This window comes from Ranitomeya imitator, chromosome 3 (assembly GCF_032444005.1).
Source record: "Ranitomeya imitator isolate aRanImi1 chromosome 3, aRanImi1.pri, whole genome shotgun sequence".
Lineage (NCBI taxonomy): Eukaryota > Metazoa > Chordata > Amphibia > Anura > Dendrobatidae > Ranitomeya > Ranitomeya imitator.
In genome coordinates, this window is record NC_091284.1 from 210470640 (window position 1) to 210495847 (window position 25208).

The 25208-nt window shown below is 39.7% G+C and overlaps 1 long non-coding RNA gene across 1 annotated transcript; it reads right to left on the minus strand.

Annotated features, from left to right (window-relative positions):
* Positions 1-394: 394 nt before the first annotated feature.
* Positions 395-24140, minus strand: LOC138672001 (uncharacterized). The gene is made up of 3 exons (XR_011319526.1): positions 24068-24140; positions 20719-20780; positions 395-483 (listed from the first exon to the last, which is right to left on the minus strand). It is a non-coding gene; the product is annotated as an uncharacterized lncRNA (long non-coding RNA).
* Between the last annotated feature and the right edge of the window lie 1068 nt (positions 24141-25208).

A 25208-nucleotide genomic window follows, 5' to 3' on the forward strand; every position in this document is an offset into this window, starting at 1 on the left:
GATCTGTGAAGAAAATGTACACCACAGGTTATTAAGAGGATAAGAAACGAATGGGGGCCAACATAGCCTTCCCTGCCAATCAATTGGTACACTTTGTGCAGGGCAGTCTGCATGGCTAAGATATATATATATATATATATATATATATATATATATATATATATAAAGATATTGTGTGACATAATTTGTATAGAATAAAAACTCCAAATGCCTATGTGTGATATCATAGATACATTAGATGGCAGTGTGCATGGGCTATTAGCTTAGTGTGTGTATAATTGTGCAAAAAAATGCCAGCAATATTACATCAACAATTGTCCCAACCAGATTTTCCTCTATATGGGTATACCAATTATGGCTACACCTAAAGAGAGTCCAAACACATTTTACTCACTCAATGAAACGTCTAGGCAGGCTCGGACTGGCCCACAGGAGAATCCTTTGGTGGGCTCCCATGCAGGAATGGGCTCTCCACTTCACCTACTGTATATGAGAAGTAGTTGGCACAATACATTTGTATGGCTATGTAAAGAAAAGGGCATCATCTCAACATTCATTTAAAAAAACTATCCCATTTATTATTATGAAGAAACATAGGCAAATTTGTGAATGAGAATAATGTGATATATGCATGTAGCTGAACAGTGGGCCACCAGAGTCAATGTTACTGGCGGACACTTGGCATCCTAGACCAGCAATGCGTCTACGTATTACCAAGGGTGTTTGTTTCATATCGTGATCTGGCCACATTCGTCTTGGAGGCAGTGTAAGGAAGGGGTTGATGGTTTTAGGCCTGCCAAATCTCACAGGGTGTGATAGCTCTAAGGAGAGCTATTGAGATCAAAGAACTGTTGAGGGGCGCGATTAAGCTGGGTGGACACAGGGATTGTCTGTTACTTATCATGCAGCTATGAATAATGCTATTTGGTATTATGTATGAACTGCCTAAATTGATGTACAGAATGCTTATATTCATGAAGGGTATAAAATAAAACACTTGGGTAAGTCCTTGAGATTGTTATAACTCACAATCCTGTGTATTTATTCTGTTCTCTCCAGCTGAAGATTGAATCCCAGAACGTTCTGCATTAGAATTAGGGCTGCTCTAACACAGCCATTCCAAAAAGGATAGTTTTCTTCATATAAACACTTATGCGGTCAACCTGCAGGCTACTACTGCTAATAAAATACTTAGTTGTTAAAGTCTAGGTTAATTGCTTTATGTTAGTTTTCTGTTATCTGGAATCATTCTGAATACCAGATGGTAGACACAGCAATAACTGTGAAGTTTCCCGAGGCAAGCATGTAAAACTAATTTAAAAGTACGAATTTCCAGACTTAGTATCTATACTATAGTATCTGTGGTGGGATCAGGAGCTCCAGAGATTCCACAGATCTACTATATTACAGTCTGGCTTCCATCCCCACCACTCCACTGAAACTGCCCTGACCAAAATTACTAATGAATGACTTACTTAGTGCCAAAGCTAACATACAATTCTCTATACTCCTACTTCTAGACCTGTCTTCAGCCTTCAACACAGTCAGCCTCTACTTCCTACTACAAAACCTCTCTTCCTTTGGCGTCAAAGACCTTACCCTCTCCCGGATTTCCTCATACATTTCTAACCGCACATTTAGTGTCTCCCATTCCTATACTGCCTCCTCACCCTGCCCTCCCTCTGTTGGTGTCCCTCAAGGCTCTGTCCTTGGGACCCCTACTCTTTACAATCTATACCTTTGGCCTGGGATAGCTCATAAAGTCACATGGTTTCCACTACCACCTGTACGCTGAAGATACACAGATCTAGCTCTCTGGACCAGACATTACCTCTGTTGTTCAGAATGCCAGTGTCTATCAGCCATATCCTCCTTCTCCGCTCGCTTCCTAAAACTCAATGTGGACACAACTGAACTCATCATATTTCCTCCTTCTCATCTAACTCCTTCCTATCTGATCTATCTTTCACAATTGACGACTCCACGCTTTCCGCATTACTGGAATCCGCTGCCTTGGAGTAACCCTTGATTCTGCCCTGTCCTTCAAAGCGCATATCCAAACTCTTGCCACTTCCTGCCACCTCCAACTCAAAAATATATCCAGAATAATACAGAATCTACTAAAATGTTTGTGCATGCCCTCATCAGCTCCCACCTCGACTACTGTAATATCTTCCTTTGTGGAATACATGCTAACATTCTAGCAAATCTCCAATCACTCCTTAACTCTGCTGCCAACTAATCCACCTCTCTCCATGCTAGTCCTCTGCTTCCCCCCTCTGAAAATCGCTTAATTAGCTCCAAATTCCCCAACACATCCAAATCAAACTGGTAACGCTGACCTACAAAGCCGTTCATAATCGCCTCCGTATATTTTTGAACTAATCCACTGATATCTTCTAACAAGCAACTTCCGTACCTCTCAAGACCCGAATCTCTCCTCCACACTCATACCTTCCTTAAGTTATCGCCTCCAAGACTTCTCCCACGTGTCCCCCATCCTCTTGAATTCTGTGCCTCAACACATACGATCACACTTGCAACCTACAAACAGAACTTGAAAAGCCACCTTCAAGGAAGCTTACAGTCACCTTCTGCCACCTCACCACTATCGGAGCTGCTGCAACCCCCTACTTTACTGTCTCCTTCCCCATTATCTTGTAAAATATATGCCCACAAAGGCAGGGCCCTCTCCTTTCTTTAAGGCCGGTGTCACACTAGGCGTAAGTAAATACAGTCCGTTTTTTTACGGCTGTAATACGCAGTAATTGTCCCAAAACACTGTGCCGTATTGAATGCGAGGATGCGATTTTTATGCACAAATTTAACAGTGTGTCATCCGTATGGCTTCCATACGGCGATTTTTTTTTTTTCTCGCAGGCTTGCAAAATGGACATATCATGGATCCATCGGCTCAAAAATTCTTAAAAACATATCTACAGTCTATTTATGCATATATATACATATATATATATATATATATATATATATATATATGTCAGTGAGACACATATATATATATATATATATATATATATATATATATATTTATATTTAATTCAGCGCTAGATAGCAGAAAAGCCGGTAATTCAATTGCCGGCTTTCCCTATCTCCTTCACAAACCCGACAGGATATGAGACATGGTTTACATACAGTAAACCATCTCATATCCCTTCTTTTATTACATATTCCTCATATCCTCTTTAGTAATGTTAGAAGTGTCTTTCTGTCAAATTTGGGGTTTCTAGCTATTAAATTAAAGGGTTAAATCCCGGAAAAAATTGGCGTGGGCTCCTGCGCAATTTTCTCCGCCAGACTGGGAAAGCCAGTGACTTAGGGCAGATATTAATAGCCTAGAGAGGGACCATGGTTATTGGACTCCCCTGGCTAAAAACATCTGCCCCCAGCCACCCCAGAAAAGGCACCTCTGAATTAATGGAATGCAGGGGAATGTACTGTAGTTACTTGAGTCGCGGTGATGCGCTCTCTGCTGGATGAACTCATATGAACTCGAGCGTGGGAAAATATTCTGAAAAGTTCCCAGGCTCGAGTTCATATGAGTTCATCCAGCAGAGGGCGCATCACCGCGACTCGAGGTAACTACAGTACATTCCCCTGCATTCCATTAATTCACCAAGTTTTACAGCTAGGAGCACAGCTGCATTAGCAGAGCTCCTGGGTGTAAAATGATTTAACCCCTTCAGATGGATTTACAGCGTGGGACAAGACTGAATGACGAAAGGTATGGAATATTGTTGTTTTTTTTTTTAACTTTGTTTCAGGTGACAAGGGTCTTCAGGTGGATTAAGAGTATAATAAAATATTAAAACACCATGTGTCTTTATTTCATTAAAATACTTTTTAATAATGTGTGTGTGTTTTATTAATCATTTTGTACTTTTGGATTAATAATGGATAGGTGTCATAATTGACGCCTCTCCATTATTAACCTGGCCTAATGTCACCTTATAATAGCAAGGTGACATTAACCCTTCATTACCCCATATCCCACCGCTACAGGGGAGTGGGAAGAGAGAGGCTAATTGCCAGAATAAGCGCATCTTCCAGATGTGCTTTTCTGGGGTGGCTGGGGGCAGATGTTTTTAGCCAGGGGGGGTCCAATAACCATGGTCCCTCTCTAGGCTATTAATATCTGCCCTCAGTCACTGGCTTTCCCACTCTGGCGGAGAAAATTGCGCGGGACCCACGCCAATTTTTTCCGGGATTTAACCCTTTAATTTAATAGCTAGAAACCCCAAATTTGACAGAAAGACACTTCTTTACATTACTAAAGAGGAATATGTAATAAAAGAAGGGATATGAGATGGTTTACTGTATGTAAACCATGTCTCATATCCTGTCGGATTTGTGGAGATAGGAAAAGCCGGCAATTGAATTACTGGCTTTTCTGCTATCTAGCGCTGAATTAAATATAAATGTATATATAATATATATATATATATATGTATATATATTTACTGTATATATATATATATATATATATATATATATATATATATATATACCTCTTCTATGTGTACACATTTATTCTACCTATTCTATTCTATTCTGTCAGTGTGATTTTACTGTGCACCGCGCTGAATTGCCGGCTTTTCTATAGAACACCGCTGCGTATTTCTCGCAAGTCACACGCATGGTCCGTGTGTAATCCGTAATTTTCTCACCCCCATTGACTTTCATTGGCACATTTTTTGCACAATACGCTGACAAACGCAGCATGCTGCGATTTTCTACGCCCATAACATACCGTATATTACGGATGCGTAATATACGGCAGATAGGAGCTGCCCCATAGAGAATCATTGGGCCGTGTGCAATGCATATTTTCTGGACGTATTTTCTGCGCTCATACATCCGTAAAACTCGCTAGTGTGACGCCGGCCTAACAGTCTGTCATTATTAGTTTGTTCACCGTAATTTAAATTTGTATGTAACCTCTCCTTATGTACAGAACCATGTAATCAATGGTGCTCTAAAAATTAATAATAATATTACTTTCATAACTAGTGACTGATCCTATTTCACTAATATAACAGTAGTTTAAAAAGCTAACATCATGCTATGTCTTCAATGGGTTTGCCTGGGACTTACTGTACATATTGATGACGTATAGGATAGATTATCAGTAATAGATTGGGATGAGTCCGATACCCAGCAACCACACACATGATCTATTGACAAATAGGTCACTAATATGTAAGTGCTACAACTCTTGACTGCTGATTGAGAGGCTACTCAGTTGAATTCAATGGGAGCTGAGCTGCAGAAGCAGAGAATGGCTACTACCCAGTGTACTGATCTTTGGTTGTCCTGAGTCCATACACTGTTTGATTTTAGGACCCGTTGAAGTGCAGAGTAGCGTGAAATGGCCGCCGTTCTTACTGAGTTAACATCTCAGTCTGCTGCACTTTTTAACTTTATAAGTAAAGGAGGATTTTAAGGGACAATGAGTGCCAGTTTTTTCTTTTCTCACATCCCATACACTATTTAATTTTGGCCTCCATTTGACATACAAACGGTTGATCAGCTGGATGTCTCCATTAACACGTGCTAGAAAACCCTCTAAATGGTGTTCACGAATTGTAGGTGATCTTTCCAAGATGGTCAGTACAGGTAAAATATGCTTAAGATTTTTCTCTCTAAGTTTTTTTTAGAAATTAATAAATACAGTGACAGCTGGGAGGATCACCATTCCCCTATTATATAGGATCTGCCCCATAGTCTACTGATCGGTCATTGTCGGAATGTGTATGAACTCACTGTGACTTTGGACAGAGTGGCAGAAAAGTACTGTGAAAGCATTGCAATACTTCCGCTGTCCGCTCCGCTCTGCTTTTCATAAGGTTCAGCCATTGCATATAATTGGGGGACTGTGCAACCTCTGGAAAAAGTCCAGGAAAACCTAAAGGAAACACCTTGCCAAAAAAACAGAAGGAGTACATCTTGTACCATTCTTTTTTTTGCTAGGCCATAACAGTCCGACAAGAACCCGTTATAATTACCCCAGTCTGATGTCATATTTAACGAATCATCATTAAATGTACCACTAAGAGGGCAGAATTTTATATTATGACCATAATGACTGCTGACCTATGGGAAAAAACTCTTTATAAAAAAATGCATTTACTAAGAACTTTTTTTACAGAAACTGTTTATGGAATATGGCAACAATCCTGTTGTCAGATAGCAAAAAATGTTATTGCAGATTTCCATGCTACCGAGTCTTCACAAAGTCATTTGGCCGCTAATGTTCGGCAGCCAGCAAATGTCTGACTCATTGGTCTTGCTAGATGCTTAAAGAAGTTGTCGGGAACTAAAAAGTTTCGTGAGGGTCTTACGCCAGGCACCTTACCCAATCATTGAAATCTGCTGGATATTAACAATGTACAAGAGGGAGGGGCAGAACACAGTAGCTTAGTACATTGTTTAAAGTCCGGTGCCAGGTACGGCACCTTATTTCCTTTTCGCTTCTATTCACATTGCTTAATTCCATCCACTTTTCTTTGGAATGTTCATTGTATCGCTTCTATAATTCCTCTTGAAAATGTATAAACAAATTTAGAATTGGACAAGGCCTTTCTTCTGATCAATAGAGTGAGTAAGAAAAAGTACCCTGTTTACAAAGAGAATGCGAACTACGTGCTGTTAATTTACACATTTCCAGGATGGAAAACTTAGGAAGAGCAGCAGAGTTGTCATTTTATGAGGAATGCAAGTATTTACTAAAGCAGATGTCAGGCTGTCCAGGGACCTATGAAGAAGCGTTGTCTGTCTTGTCTTTACTATGTCTTCTTTTGTACAGGATACACATGAATAAGAACACTGTGTCCTAAAGTTAAATTCAACCTCACCCACGAAAGCCTTTATCACTGAGAATTAGGAAGGACTGAGCCTGGTTTACATAACTCCGACAACCATGCAGAGGCAAACAGTGACACAGCAGTTTATTAGCTTTGGTAGGAGTATACAAGAGACACCACATTATTTCTTAGGTGAACTTTTTTTGTGTTTTAGTTTTTCATGCATTATGCCCAAGGCATCATGGAGGGCTGCATGACCCAACCCCTTATAAGGGGTTGTCCGGTCATACGATACTGATGACCTGTCCCTTGCATAGAGTGGAAGAGGAGGCAGTCGGAATTTCAGTTCCAGATTATTTGTTTTCAGGTGAGGTAAGCCTCTAGTAGAAATATCTGGCAGTGACTATCTCCTGTTTTCCCATTGAAATCACATGAACACTAACATGTGCCAGCTTCTGCTTCAGCCACTAGGCATTGCCATGCCTTTCTTGCTTGTAATATATGACAACATTGGTCTTGCTTAATTCTTGGGACTTTTGGAGGCACTAGATCAGGGAGCTATGGGTGAATATGTGACCACCAGGTTACTCAGATGCAACAATGCAGATAATGGTGATGTGGAAGTAGTCAACTACACCTATTTATTTCTCCCACCACAGAATGAAAGTTTAATTATAAGAACAGATAGTCATTCAAGTATATGGGAACATGAAACACTATATTAGCAATGGTGACCAAAACAACAGCATAAAAATTGCGGTATATACAGTATGTCTATATGCAATCTAGTTATTTCTCAGTTAAATGACTAATAATGTCTTTCTGTTAGCTCTATATGTGTTACCCCAACAATATTCCCGACACTGTAATATACTCTTCAAACGCTTCCAATTGTTATATTGGAACTAACGGGGGTCACTGGTATTTCCTGCTAGACTGCAAGTCCTTTATAAGCAAGTCACTTAGTACCCTGCATGTGTTCGCTACACTGACCACCTTCGTTCTCCTTCCAACGCATGGCTAAAGCCCACACTCACTCGGGTTTCCTCATCACCACAGGAGATGTACGGCCTTGTCCAATGATCAATGTCCGACCGCTTGTGCTTGACCTGCTGTGTCTGGATGTCGGGTCTTGACTGGTGAAGACTGGGTCTTGACCAACAGAGTCTAGGTTTCATGTCTTAACAAGTGAAGTCTGGGCTTCAGTACTTGACCAATGTTGTCTCACCTGCCCCAGTCTCCAACCACTCTCCGGTCGCTCAACCTCTGTGTTCCACAGCTCGCATGTCCTCTTTGTCTCGTTTTCTTGGATTGACTGACATCCTGCCTTACTATTCTGGCCTTTTATATTTGATAACTGTGCCACAGCTACGACTTGACCCAGCGTCCCCTTCAAGCTCTTCCCTCTGTTAATGCTTGCTCCATCCTTTAGTTCCGACCAACTCGGTTCACTAAGCACATGGCAATAGTTTGGTTGGCAGTACCATAGAATGTTGATGAACCACATCTTCTGCTCTTCATCCACTAACAAATAGTCTCGTTTTGTGATTACTCCTTTCTGACAGCCTTGGGCGAGGCTGCCTGCTACTTATACCCCTGCATCTGTGACTTTGACTGCTAACCAATTATCTTTTGCTACCTGACTTGTGCTCTAGTATTTGCTTTTGCTGGTTTCCTGATTCCTTCTGTGTTCTGACCTCAGACCCTGATTGCTGACCATTCCTGCCTCTGGTTTGCTCCTTTGGTCTGCAGCCCCTCCATGGAAACCATCTACTGGACCCTGTTGTAAGATCAGATCCCTGTACATGAGTTAATGGGTGAAGGTTGAAGTACTTCTGGAATTTGTCAGATTTTAACTTTTCCCATGTCTGTCCAAAGCAGCCTTTTTGAGCCTGTGGCCTCTTACAGTCATGACGAACACGAAGCTGAGTTGAGCATTTATGTCCACTGGAGAGTAGGAAGAGACAGTGGCCTGCCAAACAAACATTTGGCCAACAGCTATGTTGTTTATGTCCAGCAATAGAGAAGGAGTTGGTGTGCCAACTGCAGATTTAGTCCAAGTAAATGGTAAGGTTCTAGGCTAATACCAATAAACCCATTAATTACTTGGGACCCTGGCAGATATGCCACTTGTTACATGAGTGAAACACTCAGACCAATGAACTGATGTTTCTGAGGAAGTGAACCAGGCAGAAGCAGTAAAGTAACACAACAATGTTATCAGATAGAATTCTGTCTCGTGAGTGGAGGTAAAGCCTTTTATTAGAAGACAATAATTTACCAAATGCGAAACATTGGTGAGAAAGCTAATTCAAAACCACTGGCCTGAGTAATTATTGCAGCAGACAGCCTGCATACGAACATAACATTCATTGTCGGCTGATCGCCAAAAAAATAATTGCTGGTGCCAGCAGGGCCGCCATCATGGCCTTATTACCCTCACTAGTGCATGGGGCTAGGCTAGAAAAAGTGCTTCTGCTCACTGTGCCCCAGACTGGAGCACATGCTAATTATGGATATTGGAATGTCTCCAGCTAAATCCCCTCCTCTTTTGACACTACTTTCAGTATTCGGAATTCAATAACGTCACATCCAGTGGTATACTTTTGGTTCGTTGAACGCATTATGTCACTTCCAACAGCGGGAGTGTATTTCATCACGTACACTCACATGAAATGTGGCACACTTCCTAGCACAGACTGGCTACCCCTGGCATGCCATGAACATGGAGATCTGGGTTACCTAACTTGAGAACCAGTCTCTCTACTTTATCGAGCTAAGTACTGAGAGCTAATTATAACTATGCATCATTGGATATATAGTAACCTGTTAGACGCTTTAGCATCACTGTGTTATATATATATGTGTTGCACCATGTTGTTTAGATGTGTTGTGCTATGTTCACATTTATTTCTACTCTTGAAGAACCTTTGATTTTTTGAGGGCAAACACATTGAGTACGATAAATCCACTTATTAGGGTGCCTTCATGTATCCTGGCACTTGTTTGAATCTGCACAATAATTTTTCTCTAATATCTTTGTGACATCAATTGTGGTGCCCAGTATATAAATATATCTATACAGCTAAACTCCATAAGTGTAATACCTTGATTAAGTAATTAATCCATGCTTCCCACAACAATTAGTTTTAACCATAATGAAGATGTACAAAGATCCTATGGCCCGCATTAGAATTAATGGCTCACTGACAGACATGTTCACCATTAAAAATGGCACACGACAAGGCTGTCCTGTGTCACCACTACTTTTTGTGTTAGCGATGGAACCCTTGTTAAGCGCTGTACAGCAAAATCAAGAAATTGAAGGCATCAAAACTGGAAAAACCCATTATAACGTGGCAGCTTTTGCCGACGATCACCTTGTCCTGATGATGAGGCCCCTCGGAAGCTTTCTTGCTTTGATGAAGATTCTTGATGAATACAGTAGTCTCTCAAACTTTAAGGTGAACATGTCCAAATCTGAGGCATTGGATCTAAATGTTCCCCAGCACACCCTTACCAACTGAAAGGCTTGTACCCATTCGCATGGCCTAAACATTACATCACTTATCTAGGAATTAAAATAAGTAGAACTAACAAAGAATTAGTCCTCCTACTCAATTATTACCCCCTATTCGATCATGTAGCCTCCACCATTTGGTCTTGGAGAGATCAGTTTTTATCATGGATAGGGAGGAAAAACCTATTAAAAAGTCTGATACTGCCCACATTCACCTATATGTTCCAAATGCTGCCTATCCATATTCCAGATTCCTTCTTCGCCAAAGTTAATTCTTTATTCTCCAAATATAGTTGGAAAAATACTAAACCCTGTATACAGTACAGACCAAAAGTTTGGACACACCTCATTTAAAGATTTTTCTGTATTTTCATGACTATGAAAATTGTAAATTCACAATGAAGGCATCAAAACTATGAATTAACACATGTGTAATTATATACTTAACAAAAAAGTGTGAAACAACTGAAATTATGTCTTATATTCTAGGTTCTTCAAAGTAGCCACATTTTGCTTTAATGACTGCTTTCCACACTCTTGGCATTCTCTTGATGAGCTTTAAGAGGTAGTCACTGGAAATGGTCTTCCAACAATCTTGAAGGAGTTCCCAGAGATGCATAGCACTTGTTGGCCCTTTTGCCTTCACTCTGCGGTCCAGCTCACCCCAAACCATCTCGATTGGGTTCAGGTCTGGTGACTGTGGAGGCCAGGTCATCTGACGTAGCACCCCATCACTCTCCTTCTTGGACAAATAGTCCTTACACAGCCTGGAGGTGTGTTTGGGGTCAATGTGCTGTTGAAAAATAAATGATGGTCCAACTAAATGCAAACCGGATGGAATAGCATGCCGCTGCAAGATGCTATGGTAGCCATGCTGGTTCAGTATGCCTTCAATTTTGAATAAATCCACAACAATGTCACCAACAAAGCACCCCCACACCATAACACCTCCTCCTCCATGCATCAGGGTGGGAACCAGGTATGTAGAGTCCATCCGTTCACCTTTTCTGCATCGCACAAAGACATGGTGGTTGGAACCAAAGATCTCAAATTTGGACTCATCAGACCAAAGCACATATTTCCACTGGTCTAATGTCAATTCCTTGTGTTCTTTAGCCCAAACAAGTCTCTTCTGCTTGTTGCCTGTCCTTAGGTGTGGTTTCCTAGCAGCTATTTTACCATGAAGGCCTGCTGCACAAAGTCTCCTCTTAACAGTTGCTGTAGAGATGTGTCTGCTGCTAGAACTCTGTGTGAAATTGACCTGGTCTCTAATCTGAGCTGCTGTTAACCTGCGATTTCTGAGGCTGGTGACTCTGATAAACTTATCCTCAGAAGCAGAGGTGACTCTTGGTCTTCCTTTCCTGGGGCGGTCCTCATGTGGGCCAGTTTCTTTGTAGTGCTTGATGGTTTTTGCAACTGCACTTGTGGACACTTTCAAAGTTTTCCCAATTTTTCGGACTGACTGACCTTCATTTCTTAAAAGTCTCGAAAAAAATCCGGCACACTTGATACCTACTTTATGTACCTTTTTGGTCCTTTTTGTGCACATTTTGCTTGAATACGAAATGAAATAAATTTACATTTCTAATAAATTTCACCGTGTTTGGAAAAACAGTGTGCCGGATTTTTTTCGAGACTATTAAGATATTTTTCCTGAGCACCTGTATATAACAGTCTGAGCCACTCCTTATCTGCTCTGAATCTTCATTTCTTAAAGTAATGATGGCCACTCGTTTTTCTTTACTTAGGCTGGTTTCACATTTGCGTTTAAATCTGCAGCATTTAAAACGCATCCGCAAGTGGTGAAAAAAATGCATGTAAATGCGTACAATCGCTGCGTTTTTTAGACGCATGCGTTGTCGCATGCGGTTGAAAAAATGCTGCGTTTGTACGCATTTACATGCATTTTTCCTGCGTTTGCGCTTTTGGTACGCATGATGAGAAATTTCACAAGCTGATTTTTGTTCATTCTGCTTCACAAAAAACGGAATAAAAAGCAATCAAAAATGTCACGCACCTGAAAATGTTACCAATAAAAATGTCAACTCGTCCCGCAAAAAACAAGACCTCACATGACTCTGTGGACCAAAATATGGAAAAATTGTAGCTCTCAAAATGTGGTAACGCAAAAAATATTTTTTTGGAATAAAAAGCGTCTTTCAGTGTGTGACAGCTGCCAATCATAAAAATCCACTAGAAAACCCCTTATAAATAGAAATCAAACCCCCTTCATCAACTCTTTTAGTTAGGGAAAAATTAAAAAATTTAAAAAATGTATTTATTTCCATTTTCCCATTAGGGTTAGGGCTAGGGTTAGGGTTAGGGCTAGGGTTAGGGTTTGGATCCCTTTATCACCTTGATGGTGGCTTAGGGTTAGGGTTAGTGTTTGGATCCCTTTATCACCTTGATGGTGGCTTAGAGTTAGGGTTTGGATCCCTTTATCACCTTGATGGTGGGGGGTGACTTATCAGTGTCTAGACTTGTTTTTCTCTATTGAAACGCATGCGTTCAAAAACGCAACCAAGCATATGTGCATAAAAAGGCATGCGTTTACATAGACAGCAATGCTTTTTTTTACGCAAACCGTGCGCAATCGAACGCATGCGTTTCCTGGCGGCAAATAGACGCCTCTAAAATTACTACATGTTGCATTTCCGCGCCAAGCCACAAGCGACAAAAAAACACATGCGTCGCAAAACGCGAACAAAAAAAACCGCATGCGTTTTTAATGTTAAATATAGAAAAACACGACGCATGCATTTATATGCGGTACAAACGCTGTGGCAAAAATCGCAAATGTGAAACAAGCCTTAGCTGCTTTTTTCTTGCCATAATACAAATTCTAACAGTCTATTCAGTAGGACTATCAGCTGTGTATCTACCAGACTTCTGCTCAACACAACTGATGGTCCCAACCCCATTTATAAGGCAAGAAATCCCACTTATTAAACCTGACAGGGCACACCTGTGAAGTGAAAACTGAAAACCATTCCCAGTGACTACCTCTTGAAGCTCATCAAGAGAATGCCAAGCGCGTGCAAAGCAGTCATCAAAGCAAAAGGTGGCTACTTTGAAGAACCTAGAATATAAGACATATTTTCAGGTGTTTCACACTTTTTTGTTAAGTATATAATTCCACATGTGTTAATTCATAATTTTGATGCCTTCAGTGTGAATTTACAATTTTCATAGTCATGAAAATACAGAATAATCTTTAAATGAGAAGGTGTGTCCAAACATTTGGTCTGTACTGTAGCATTTTGTTCTTTGACATTACCTAAAACAAGTGGTGGTATGGGTGCTCCTGATATTAGGAAATATTACTATGCTGCGGTACTGACATGGACAGTAGACCTAATTCAAGGTTCACAGAGAAAACAGTAGATAGCGATGAAAGGAGAACTTTCGTTTCTACCTCTCAGACCACTTTTATTGACCAATACTAGGGAACGCCCACACCACCCCTTCATCCCAGTCCGCTTACCCGGGTATTTATCAAGATTTGGGTGAAAACATGCAACATCCTTTGACCTCCTTCAACCCCACTACTAACACTCTCTGATATATTGTCCCAACCAGTAAAAATTACAACCAAAAGTGAGAGTAGCAAGCAACACTCAGGTGACATTTCTATAGACCAAATAATAGTTGGTGGGGTGCTTCTCTCGCTATCAGATATATGTAGACTACCGGGCCTTTCGAGCTTCAACTTCATACAATATTCCACACTCAAAGAATCACTGAAACGACTGCATTACAACACAGATATGATGCATAAACCCATGCCATTTGAAACTATATGTGCTAAATCATCTAGACCTTCGAAAGTACTCTCCACAATCTATCAAACATTTTTATCTGAAGACCTTTGTTTAAAGAGAGCTCTTATAACAAAATGGGTAAAAGACCTAGGTTACACGTTTACAAAATCACAAGTATTACATATCTTCAAACACACTCATGGCCCAATGAACTGCGTAAAAACCCAAGAAAATTCCTATAAAATAGTGTCTAGGTGGTATATTTCACAGACGCATATTCGGACCTGGCGGGAAAATTCTCAAACTGCATGCTGGAGATGCGAAACTGAGGATGGGGATTATATACACTTGTGGTGGTAGTGCCAGATTCTGAGATGCTTTTGGTCATTAAAGATTGTTCAGGATATTATGGGAAAAAAGTGAAACAGACACCAGATATAGCGTTGCTAAATTTTCCCGTGTGGCTTGGACACTTGCGTACTTCCACTCTTGCCCACCACATAATCGCAACCATCAAACTCTTAATTCCCACATACTGGAAGTCAACTAATATACCCACTTATCTTCAATTATTGAAGAGAATAGATCAACTATATCACATGGCTGAATTAGTGACCTTGGTAAATCATTTGCAAACAACCTTCAAGGAGATCTGGCGCCCCTGGACTCAATTCAGATCTAGTTGTCATTTTGGCAATATGTGATAATTTTAGACATTAAATGGTGCTACACTGTGATGCCCCTCTCCCTTTCACCCTATTTTCTCTATCCTTTCTCACTATATTCTCACTATCTTTTACTATATCTCTAAGTGTTATTCATTCCTTCTGTTCTTTTTATTAATCTGTCAGGGCACAACCTGTCACATTGTTAAGCTTACTTACTTTTAATACCAATGGCTAAAGTTATAACCAATATTTGTAATGAAACTTATGGCAATACAGAACTCATGATTTCTCTCAACTATTTGATAGATATTTACAGTATATGTCTTTGAGCCATTGTTCTTGTTTGCTTGTTATTATGCGTTTAAGCTTAATGAAAAGACCAATGAAAAGAAAAAAAAGAGTAATTAATCCATAAATTATTTAAATCAATATATTCTTCTGGTTCTGAAGGTTTTAATAAGTCTTGCTTTTTGTGTTGTTGTTTAACCCATAAATATAATTTTTCGTCTCTGCAGGCGCTAACAGGTCTGGCTTTGTGTGATGTTTTAAATATTTAGATGTGATTATTTCCTTGAGAAAAACTGATGTATATAATAAAAAATTTTGCTAGGGCCTTATAGGGAGGAAGCCCTCACGAAAACACGCGTTGGGGCTGTTGGCAGGTTAAACATGGGTAAGATGTTTCCTCTTTCAATTTCTTGTTCTGATACCTCTTGGTCCATTTCATCAATAGTTTATATACCCTCACTAATACTATGTCCAGTGGGCTATGTTATATATAAGATTAGATTGGCATATAGCTATATCATGCTTTATTTTGATATTGAAAATTTGGAGATTATGCACTAGCACTTTGCTCATTTTCTGATCTATAGATATGGTAAAGGACCAATTAATGGGGGATAGGGACATAAGTACACATATTATTCAGACCTTTTAAGGATCTCTGTCACCCTGGCCTATTATTTGATAGTTGGCCTGCAACCTTAACCTCATTTTTTGACCTTTTTAATGTTATGTATGTTAGCCCTGTTTTTTCCTGTATCCAATAAAACATTTTTGTATTAAACATTTTTATTGGACTTTGGCTCCATGTTTACTGTAAGAATTTATTCCTAGGCAGTGTCCATTTGGGTTATTGAATTTGGCCATTTACCTGAGACATTTGGCCATGATAGACGTAATTTACACATAATGTATTCAGTCCGGATTATATTGATTATAACAAAATGTAAACTGTATGGGGATAAACAATTCTATTACCAATTAATTACCACTTATACAGTGTAAATAGCCAATAAAATGAGTATCAGACAACTTGTCATATAGCCAATCAGGGCTCGTTACGTGCATAAATCTGCCTGTGTTAGGGTACCGTCACACAGTGGCATTTTGATCGCTACGACGGCACGATTCATGACGTTCCAGCGATATAGTTACGATCTCGCAGTGTCTGACACGCTCCTGCGATCAGGGACCCCGCTGAGAATCGTACGTCGTAGCAGATCGTTTGAAACTTTCTTTCGTCATCTAGTGTCCCGCTGTGGCGGCAAGATCGCATGGTGTAACAAAGGTGTGCACGATATTGTATACGATGTGCGCATAGTAACCAATGGCTTCTACATCGCACATACATCATGAAATTATCGCTCCAGCGTCGTACATTGCAAAGTGTGACAGCAGTCTACGACGCTGGAGCGATATTGTTACGATGCTGGAGCGTCACGGATCGTGCCGTCGTAGCGATCAAAATGCCACTGTGTGACGGTACCCTTAGTGCAGTTAATTCCTTCACAGAAACAATTGGCAATTGAATCCACTACTTTCTTGAAGAAGCCGCAAGAGATATGTTTAATCCCAAGTACATTTCTTCCAGCTGCTCTTAAAGGTGCATTTAGAACTGGTTGTGAAATTAGGAACTAGTACTCATAGGAACACTAATTACCAATTAAATATAATGGTGACCACCCAATAAACAAGCAGAACCCTCATTCGTCAGATTTTTGGTTCTTTGAAGCCAGTATAAAAATCATTGTCAGCGGCAGCACGTTGTCCTGTGTAACACAGTGATGTGCTGCTGATAATATGATTCGGACAAACAATAGTAAATCTATCGTCCCATGAAAACTAATCAGGCTATGTAAACAGGCCAGTAAACGAGTGGCGGTCAACTTATATAATGTTTATCGTTGTGTGTTAAGAGGTGGCCATCAGCCTCTCTGAGTGCCCCTATATTCTAGGATTTCTGTATTTAGCATTACAACATTCACAGCTCATAACTAATATTGTAGACAAAGAAGATGATTATCAGGATAACCGTCTGTCAAACTAGTTAATCCATGATTACTAATCAGAAGAACAATTATGGAGGATCTGATTGGTAATCAGACCTGAGTTTTTCATGTGAAGAGGCCATGACTGGAGGCATTTACAACAAAGAACACAGAGGAAACAGATTTCAGAAAAGAACCCTCAGACTAATTCTAGGAGATTCCCACTAGTCTCCCTTCTATTTATTCAATTTATCTCATAAATTGCATTACGTTATTCAAGCTGGGGTGGATTCTCCATTTGTCTATCTGGATTAGCTGCCCAGGGACCTAGCCAGGTACTGATCTGTGCCCCAACAATGGCTTCTCGGCATCCTATTGCTGTGTGTACTGTGTAGTTTCTGTGACAGGTCACTGCTGTGATCCCCTAGGCAGATTCTTCTCTTCTCTGGGGTCAGAGCCTCTGTCAATGCTTTGTGCTTCCATTATAAATGTAATCAATTATTTGCCTTTTCTTGTAGCTGGTCTTTGGATGAGTCAAACTGCGGCACCTGTAGTCTACAAGACAGAAACTCTTATGAGGCACAGAATACAGTTTTGTGTATCAGACAATTTTTTCTGTCTTAAGCTCTTAGGCCCCAATCACAAGTCCATTGGTCACACTTGTTTTTCACGGCTAGAACATATAGAACAATTATAGTACATGGGCATGTGACCAACTGTCTGCAAAAATGGAGACGTCCATTTTCATCTAATTTACAGACCAAAAAATTGTGATCTGTAAGTGGCGTAGATAAATATGGCACAATTGTCTCGCTTTCTGCATTTAACCGATAGTACCAAGTAATATAAATGTAATGCATACATAAGATCTCACATAGTGATGTTTAGTAGTGCCAGGCAGCAGAAAGCCATCAATGTTTTATCCCCAACAAAATTACACAATGTTCTTGCACCAAAACGGGACCAGTGAACCTTTTGGTCCCAGCAGTGCCAATGGCTCCTATGGCTCTAATTATGCCCATGAGCATACAGCTACCTATCTATTTTATGGACTGTTTAGACGCAGTGGTTTTCCATGAGCATACAGCTACCTATCTATTTTATGGACTGTTTAGACGCAGTGGTTTTTATTTGGCATCCTTTGATCGAAATTAGTTAGGAACAGACAGGGGCCGCAGCCACATTGTGTCGTGCCACCACGCTCATCCAGTGTCTTTGGGCAGATTCTCAAAATATGGCACAGCATTCACGCTCAGCTTCAGAGACATGGCCCTCACTGTAAGGTTATGGAAATGTGACAGCGCACCAAGGCATAGGTCATGCCAAGGGGGCACCGATGTGCCCTCATTTAAATATCAAGTAAAAGTTGATTTTTAATAAAATACTAAGGTAAACTATATAAGCCTTGTATTATTGAAATAGGGGCTAGTTCCCAATGTAAATGTTTAGCCAGGTTAATTGAATTTTTGGGACTCCTTTTAAAGATTACAATCTGAGTATCTGAGAAATTGTACTAGTATGGCGACTGCCCCCTGAAGAATCAACAGCGAAACACGCATCGGGGCTTCAGCGCAATGGCTTGGCATACTAATTATGGGCAAGAGGCCTTTACATTATCCCTTTACATGCACATGTGGTACTTTATAATTATTTAATAATGTAATTTACCATACATGATGATACTTCTTCTTTTCCCATTTTAGGAAGTCTTGTGGGATAACCTTAGTACATGTATACATTTTTTTCCATTCAACAATGTGTACTTTGATATAAATTTTGACCCGGGTACCTAGGCTTCTTCCACTGTATAGTGTATGCCTCCCTTTGCTCCATGGTTGTACTGCTGCCGCCTATTTTTTACTATCATAATCTTTCGGTGTATGGATTCGTTCACACTAGTATTGTCTTGTCTATGTGTATTCATTGATTAATAAATATATTTTTGTACCTTTTGACATAGCAAGTCTTTAATATTCAGACATATTCTTTTGCAGTCAACCCATACCATTACAAGGATATTTAAACTCTATGTTTCTCATTCATTTACTATGGCAGATATGCCTTCTTCATGGGTCATTTCCATTTCTTCATGAAAAAAACAAGCAACAAATCATAACAATTCATTATAACAAGCTGTAGCTCTCTTCATTAATACAGAGTGATTTACTCAATAGGTCACAACTCTCAACACAAGAATTATGTACTGTCAGCAGTTAGTTTTCAGATCAGGCATCCTGCAGTTTTGGCTGATTAAGGTGTTAATTAAACTCTATTGTTAGGAGACCAAGTAGCTTGCCTTTTGCAAACAAGATGAAGAAAAAGTAATTAAATCTTCCTCCCTTTTTCCATCACTAAAAGTAAAGTTAGTTAAAGGGAGTCTGTCATCAGTAAATGAATGTAGAAACTACACACTGCTTCTAGTAAAGACTGTATCTTTATAATGCTTTTTATCCATTGTTGTGTTTGCCTAAAATCCTCCGTTATTCAAATTTGCAAATTAGGCTCTTGGTGTACCCTTGGCATCACCAGGGAGGTCAGGTCAACCTGCCTACCTAATATATATATATACGGTATATATATATATATATATATATATATATATATATATATATACCGTATATATATATATATATATACGGTATATATATATATATATATATATATCTTCCTCCCTGATTTATGATTGACAGCACTGGTTCTTCTAAAGTGTACATATTTAATAAGTAAGTGTGACCCCCGTTTGCACCAATGATATGTCTGCCTCTAGGGACAGTGCATGAAGCCACCTGGCCACGCCAAGGGTACAGCAGGCACCTCCTTAGCACTATTGAATATTGAAAACTTTTGGACAAGTACAAGAACAATTTAGAACACAAAGGGCTTGTTCGCATGTTGCGTTTTTGCTGCATTTTTCCTTCACGGAAAACAAACCCTGTATTTTATAGTACCTCCAAAGTGAAAAAAAATTCTGAAAACTCATGCACACGCTGCTTATTTGTTCCGTGCAGGATTGAACCTTTAAAGTAATATTAGCAAAAAAGGACAGTAATATATCCAAAATGAGGGAAGGATAGTTCCCCCAATGAAAGTCCAAATTCCCACAAAACTCACTGAATCAATTGGTTCGCAGCATGGTAAGTGTCAATATAAAACTTAAGTTTTAATTATGCAGTTTTAAAATACTATAACCAACACACACATATTCTAAGAAAAAACAAATATTGTCCTTATGCACAGTTTTGATTCTTTCCAAAACATTTTAGTGGCTCATGAAAAAAAAAGAAGGGTGTTCATATATCTAGCTAAGATATTCTGGCAGTGGTCAAAGACTTTGGGCATATTATTATCTCAGAAAATATGAAGTTACCACTATGCCTCCATGTGTGGTTGCCAGTATGGACAATTAGAAAATTGGAAAGATAGCACCAAATCTTGTTGCAGTGGTCAGTCAGATATCCAGCCGGCAGACTGCTTTCAGGTACAAACAAAAAAAGGGGGAGGGGTCCGGGTCTGGCCCTGTTATACCATGTTCCGCACTATTTTAACACCTATGGTGTATGACAAAGGCCAATATAGGTTCCCTTGCACCTGAACAAAAATTAAGTTTGGCGCCTCCTCGTTTACACAGTTTAAGCAGTTGTCATGTGATGACATACATGTGATTTGCATACTTACTGTCACGTGAAGACAAGGTGCTCTCCCTAAATCTTTTATACTTCAGTGAAAAACTACAGCACCTGCTTCATTGAGAAAAGAAGAAAAGAAGTTGGCACATGACTGTAAGAATGAAAATCGCATGAGAGGTTACATAGAAGCAGGAATTGTGAAGCAGAACTGAATCATGACAGTGAGAATATTACACACTGTTAGGATTTGGCATGTATTTAGGCAGCTCTTTACTATTACCCTGTGAGCCACAGACTTAAAAAAAATAAAAATACGATTAGTCAAAGGAGCAGTAAGTAGCATGATCAAGATAAGAGCAAAACTGGCCCCATTTTTCTCTTGGTGACAGGTCCTCTTTAACCTAAAGGGTCGATTTTTAGTAGGGCTTTTTGCTGTGCTTAGTTTAGACATTCATTTTTGCTGTCATACTCCCTTTAAGCAACAAGGTACATGTGCAAATAACAAGAAATAAGTATTTGATCCCTCTGGCAAACAAGACTTAATACTTGGTGGCAAAACCCTTGTTGGCAAGCACAGCAGTCAGACATTTTTTGTAGTTGATGATTGGGTTTGCACACATGTCAGGAGATATTTTGGTCCACTCCTCTTTGCAGATTATCTCTAAATCATTAAAGGTACCGTCACACTAGACGATATCGCTAGCGATCTGTGACGTTGCAGCGTCCTCGCTAGCGATATCGTCCAGTGTGACAGGCAGCAGCGATCAGGCCCCTGCTGTGCTGTCGCTGGTCGGGGAAGAAAGTCCAGAACTTTATTTGGTCGCTGGACTCCCCGCAGACATCGCTGAATCGGCGTGTGTGACACCGATTCAGCGATGTCTTCACTGGTAACCAGGGTAAACATCGGGTAACTAAGCGCAGGGCCGTGCTTAGTAACCCGATGTTTACCCTGGTTACCATCCTAAAAGTAAAAAAAAAAAAACACTACATACTTACCTACAGCCGTCTGTCCTCCAGCGCTGTGCTCTGCACTCCTCCTGTACTGTCTGTGAGCGTCGGTCAGCCGGAAAGCAGAGCGGTGATGTCACCGCTCTGCTTTCCGGCCGCTGTGCTCACACAGACAGTACAGGAGGAGTGCAGAGAACAGCGCTGGAGGACAGACGGCTGTAGGTAAGTATGTAGTGTTTGTTTTTTTTTACTTTTAGGATGGTAACCAGGGTAAACATCGGGTTACTAAGCGCGGCCCTGCGCTTAGTTACCCGATGTTTACCCTGGTTACCGGCATCGTTGGTCGCTGGAGAGCTGTCTGTGTGACAGCTCTCCAGCGACCAAACAGCGACGCTGCAGCGATCCGGATCGTCGTCGGTATCGCTGCAGCGTCGCTAAGTGTGATGGTACCTTTAGATTTTGAGGCTGTGGCTCAGAGCTTCAACTAAGTTTTCTATGGGATTAAGGTCTGAAGACTGGCTAGGCCACTCCATTATCTTAATCTGCTTCTTTTTCAGCCACTCCTTTGTTGCCTTGGTTGAATGTTTTGGGTCATTGTCTTGCTGGAAGACCCAGCCATGACCCATTTTTAATGTACTGGCGGAGGAAGGAGGTTGTCGCACAGTATTTTATGGTACATTGCTTCATTCATGCTTGACTCATGATAGTAGTCATATGTATGCTAGAATGATTCCACTGTATTGTGACAGCCCAATTATTCTGACTGTTCCCCAGGTGACACTTGATGTTTCCTTCTTGATGTACACCTTATATATATATACTGTATATATTTTATGATTAATAAAATTGATTTCTATCTATGAATTCAGCACTCCATTTACTTTAGTCTCATATTACACCAGAGTTTCTTCTTATACTATCCAATTATCATAGTTAGATAGGAAATTTGGTGTATACACCTGATGCAATTACCTTCAACCTATGTACACACTATTTCTGGATTTTTGTTAATTGAGGATATCATTTGATGGATTTCAGGACCCTCCTAAGCCATTTTTCCCTTAAAACAAACCGATAGATCTGCCCTACAGTGTTTTGTGCAGATAGAATCGGACCAGATTGATCTTCAAAAGCCTCAGCCTAAGAACACATCACCGTGACACATGATTTACCAAGTTAAATAGTTGCTAGATAAAAATACGAAATCCTTCATTATTTGGCAAGCAAGCTTTAAACATTTCGGATTATCTGGAAAGGTCATCAATTCCCAAAACCTTTTCCCCGACCTGTTCAACAACACAACCTTTCAGCAATGCTGTCCCTCCGAGTCTTTTGAAGTGAAGTGCCATTTTCTAACAAAGCTTTCTATTGTTTGTTTTTACATTGATCTGTGTCTTTTTGAAGGTAATCATCTTTTAATGAATTATTATCTATTTTCAACTAAGTTTCTATTTTCAGATAATCTTCCCACTCATACTTCTGCTGCGAGGACAATTATTTATTAATGGAACTGGTATTTAAGCAGGTCGCATTAAATGTTTGACGTTTACTTCCCTTCATTTAACATCTAACAGTAAATTATAATTGAAACATAACAATTACCCCTAAAGGTCATTCGCCAATGTTAAGCTAAGCGCTTCCTGCTCGGTCTTATGTTACGATTAGAAAATTGTGACTAATAATTATAATATGTATTTGGGATGTTAATACCTTAATTGCTCATGGAATCTTTCTACAATCCTTCCACTGGGTGGAGATGGATTGTAATTTGCTGATGCAGATGACTATTTATAATTACAAAATAAATAAAAATAATAATAATTATTAACATGCCTTGTTGTTTGGGCCGTCCTCTAAGTTACACCTTGCTATAAAGTTGCTTCTAAAGTCTGATTCATATAAGCAATTTCTGCCAATAACATGAACCATCTTAATGGGATTAGGATTCAGTATTTATATTTATCCTCATTGAAAACATTATAAAGTAACATAAAACATCATTTAATCGCTGAAAGTTAGTTTTTTAAACCCCTCTCCCAGTGGCATAAATAGTCCTATGGGCCACAAGTCACAATTTGGACTAGTCTTCCTCACCCCCACAACAGATGCATGGTAGAAAAAAAATGCTGTAATACAAATACAGTATATAAATCAGAAAAACATGGCAATAACATAATTTTCATAATACTCTACAGTCATATAATTACCAAATAACAAATATTTCCCCATACTACTACTGAACAAACGCCACTACACCAAGACCAAAATGCCAATAATAATATACACAAGAGAGAAATGCCGCCACCCCATGACCACATATTACCCCCAAATAGTGACTGAATGATGCTACCATACTGATTGTCAATAAAAATGACTAATATTGCCCCCGTACAATGACCATTTGGTGGGCAGTAACACTATATGCAGTACAGGTAACTCCTGATACTCACCAGTGATGTTTTCAAGTGAAATCATTCACTTTTTCTTTTTCATCCGGCGCATACCACTATAATTTCCTCCTGCCATGACTTGTCTCTGCAAAATGTAACACAGAGACAGCTAAGGTTCAGCTTTTCTACAGCACTTTCCCACTTTCCACCAGTTCTGCAGTAACAATGCCTTCCTTTACTCCATTAGTATCATTATCCCCAAAAATATAATACAGTAGTGATGCTCCCCTGTTCCCCCCATACAGTGGGTAATACAGTACTTATGTCTCTTTTGTGCCCAAATATAGTTGAACTGCACCAATACAGTTATTATATACAGTTAAAGTCATACAAATCTTGTCCACCTACTATACCCCCCAATCTTGCATAATGCCTCTCTTTGTGGCCCCAATATAGTAGTAATATTCCACTATGTGGCCCCATACGTTAATAATGTACCCATGTGACTCCTATATAGTAATAATGTCCCCCTATGTGGCTCCCATATTGTGATAATGTCCTCCTATGTGACTTCTATACACTATAGTAAAAATGTCTCCCTATGTAGCTCCCATACATTAACGATGTCTGTTTATCTGGCTCACATACATTAACTCAAACAAAAAAGGCAGCACTCTGTAGCACCATAGCATGCAAATATGAAAATTGAATTGCATTACTGCATTAGAAATATGAAAAATTGAGAAAGCTTAGCACATAAATTGGCCAAATCATGTGTACCTGGAAGCCATGCTAAGGCGTTTCTTGTTTCCAGGACCTAAACAATGCCTTTCCTCTCTTAGAATAAAGTCTTCATCTGTATGGGAACATGAATTACCTCTTAGACTAAAATCTGTATCTCTGTGAAGGGGTAGTGGTCCTGCTGGGATTAAAAACACCTCTGGCTAAAAGGCAGAGTTCTCAGTCAGTAATGCTGTAATGCAATTCAATTTTCATATTTCATATTTGCATGCAATGGCGCTACAGACTGCTGCCTTTTTTGTTTGAGTGTATATGAGTTGTTGACTCTAGGATAACACCTGTTCAAACTTAGTTTATGTTTGGATGTGATGGTCAGTTTTTTTAAATTTGTATTCATCAGCCTTCTAAAAGAAACTTGTAAATTACTCATGAAAGAATAAAGTTACGTTAAAACCAAGCA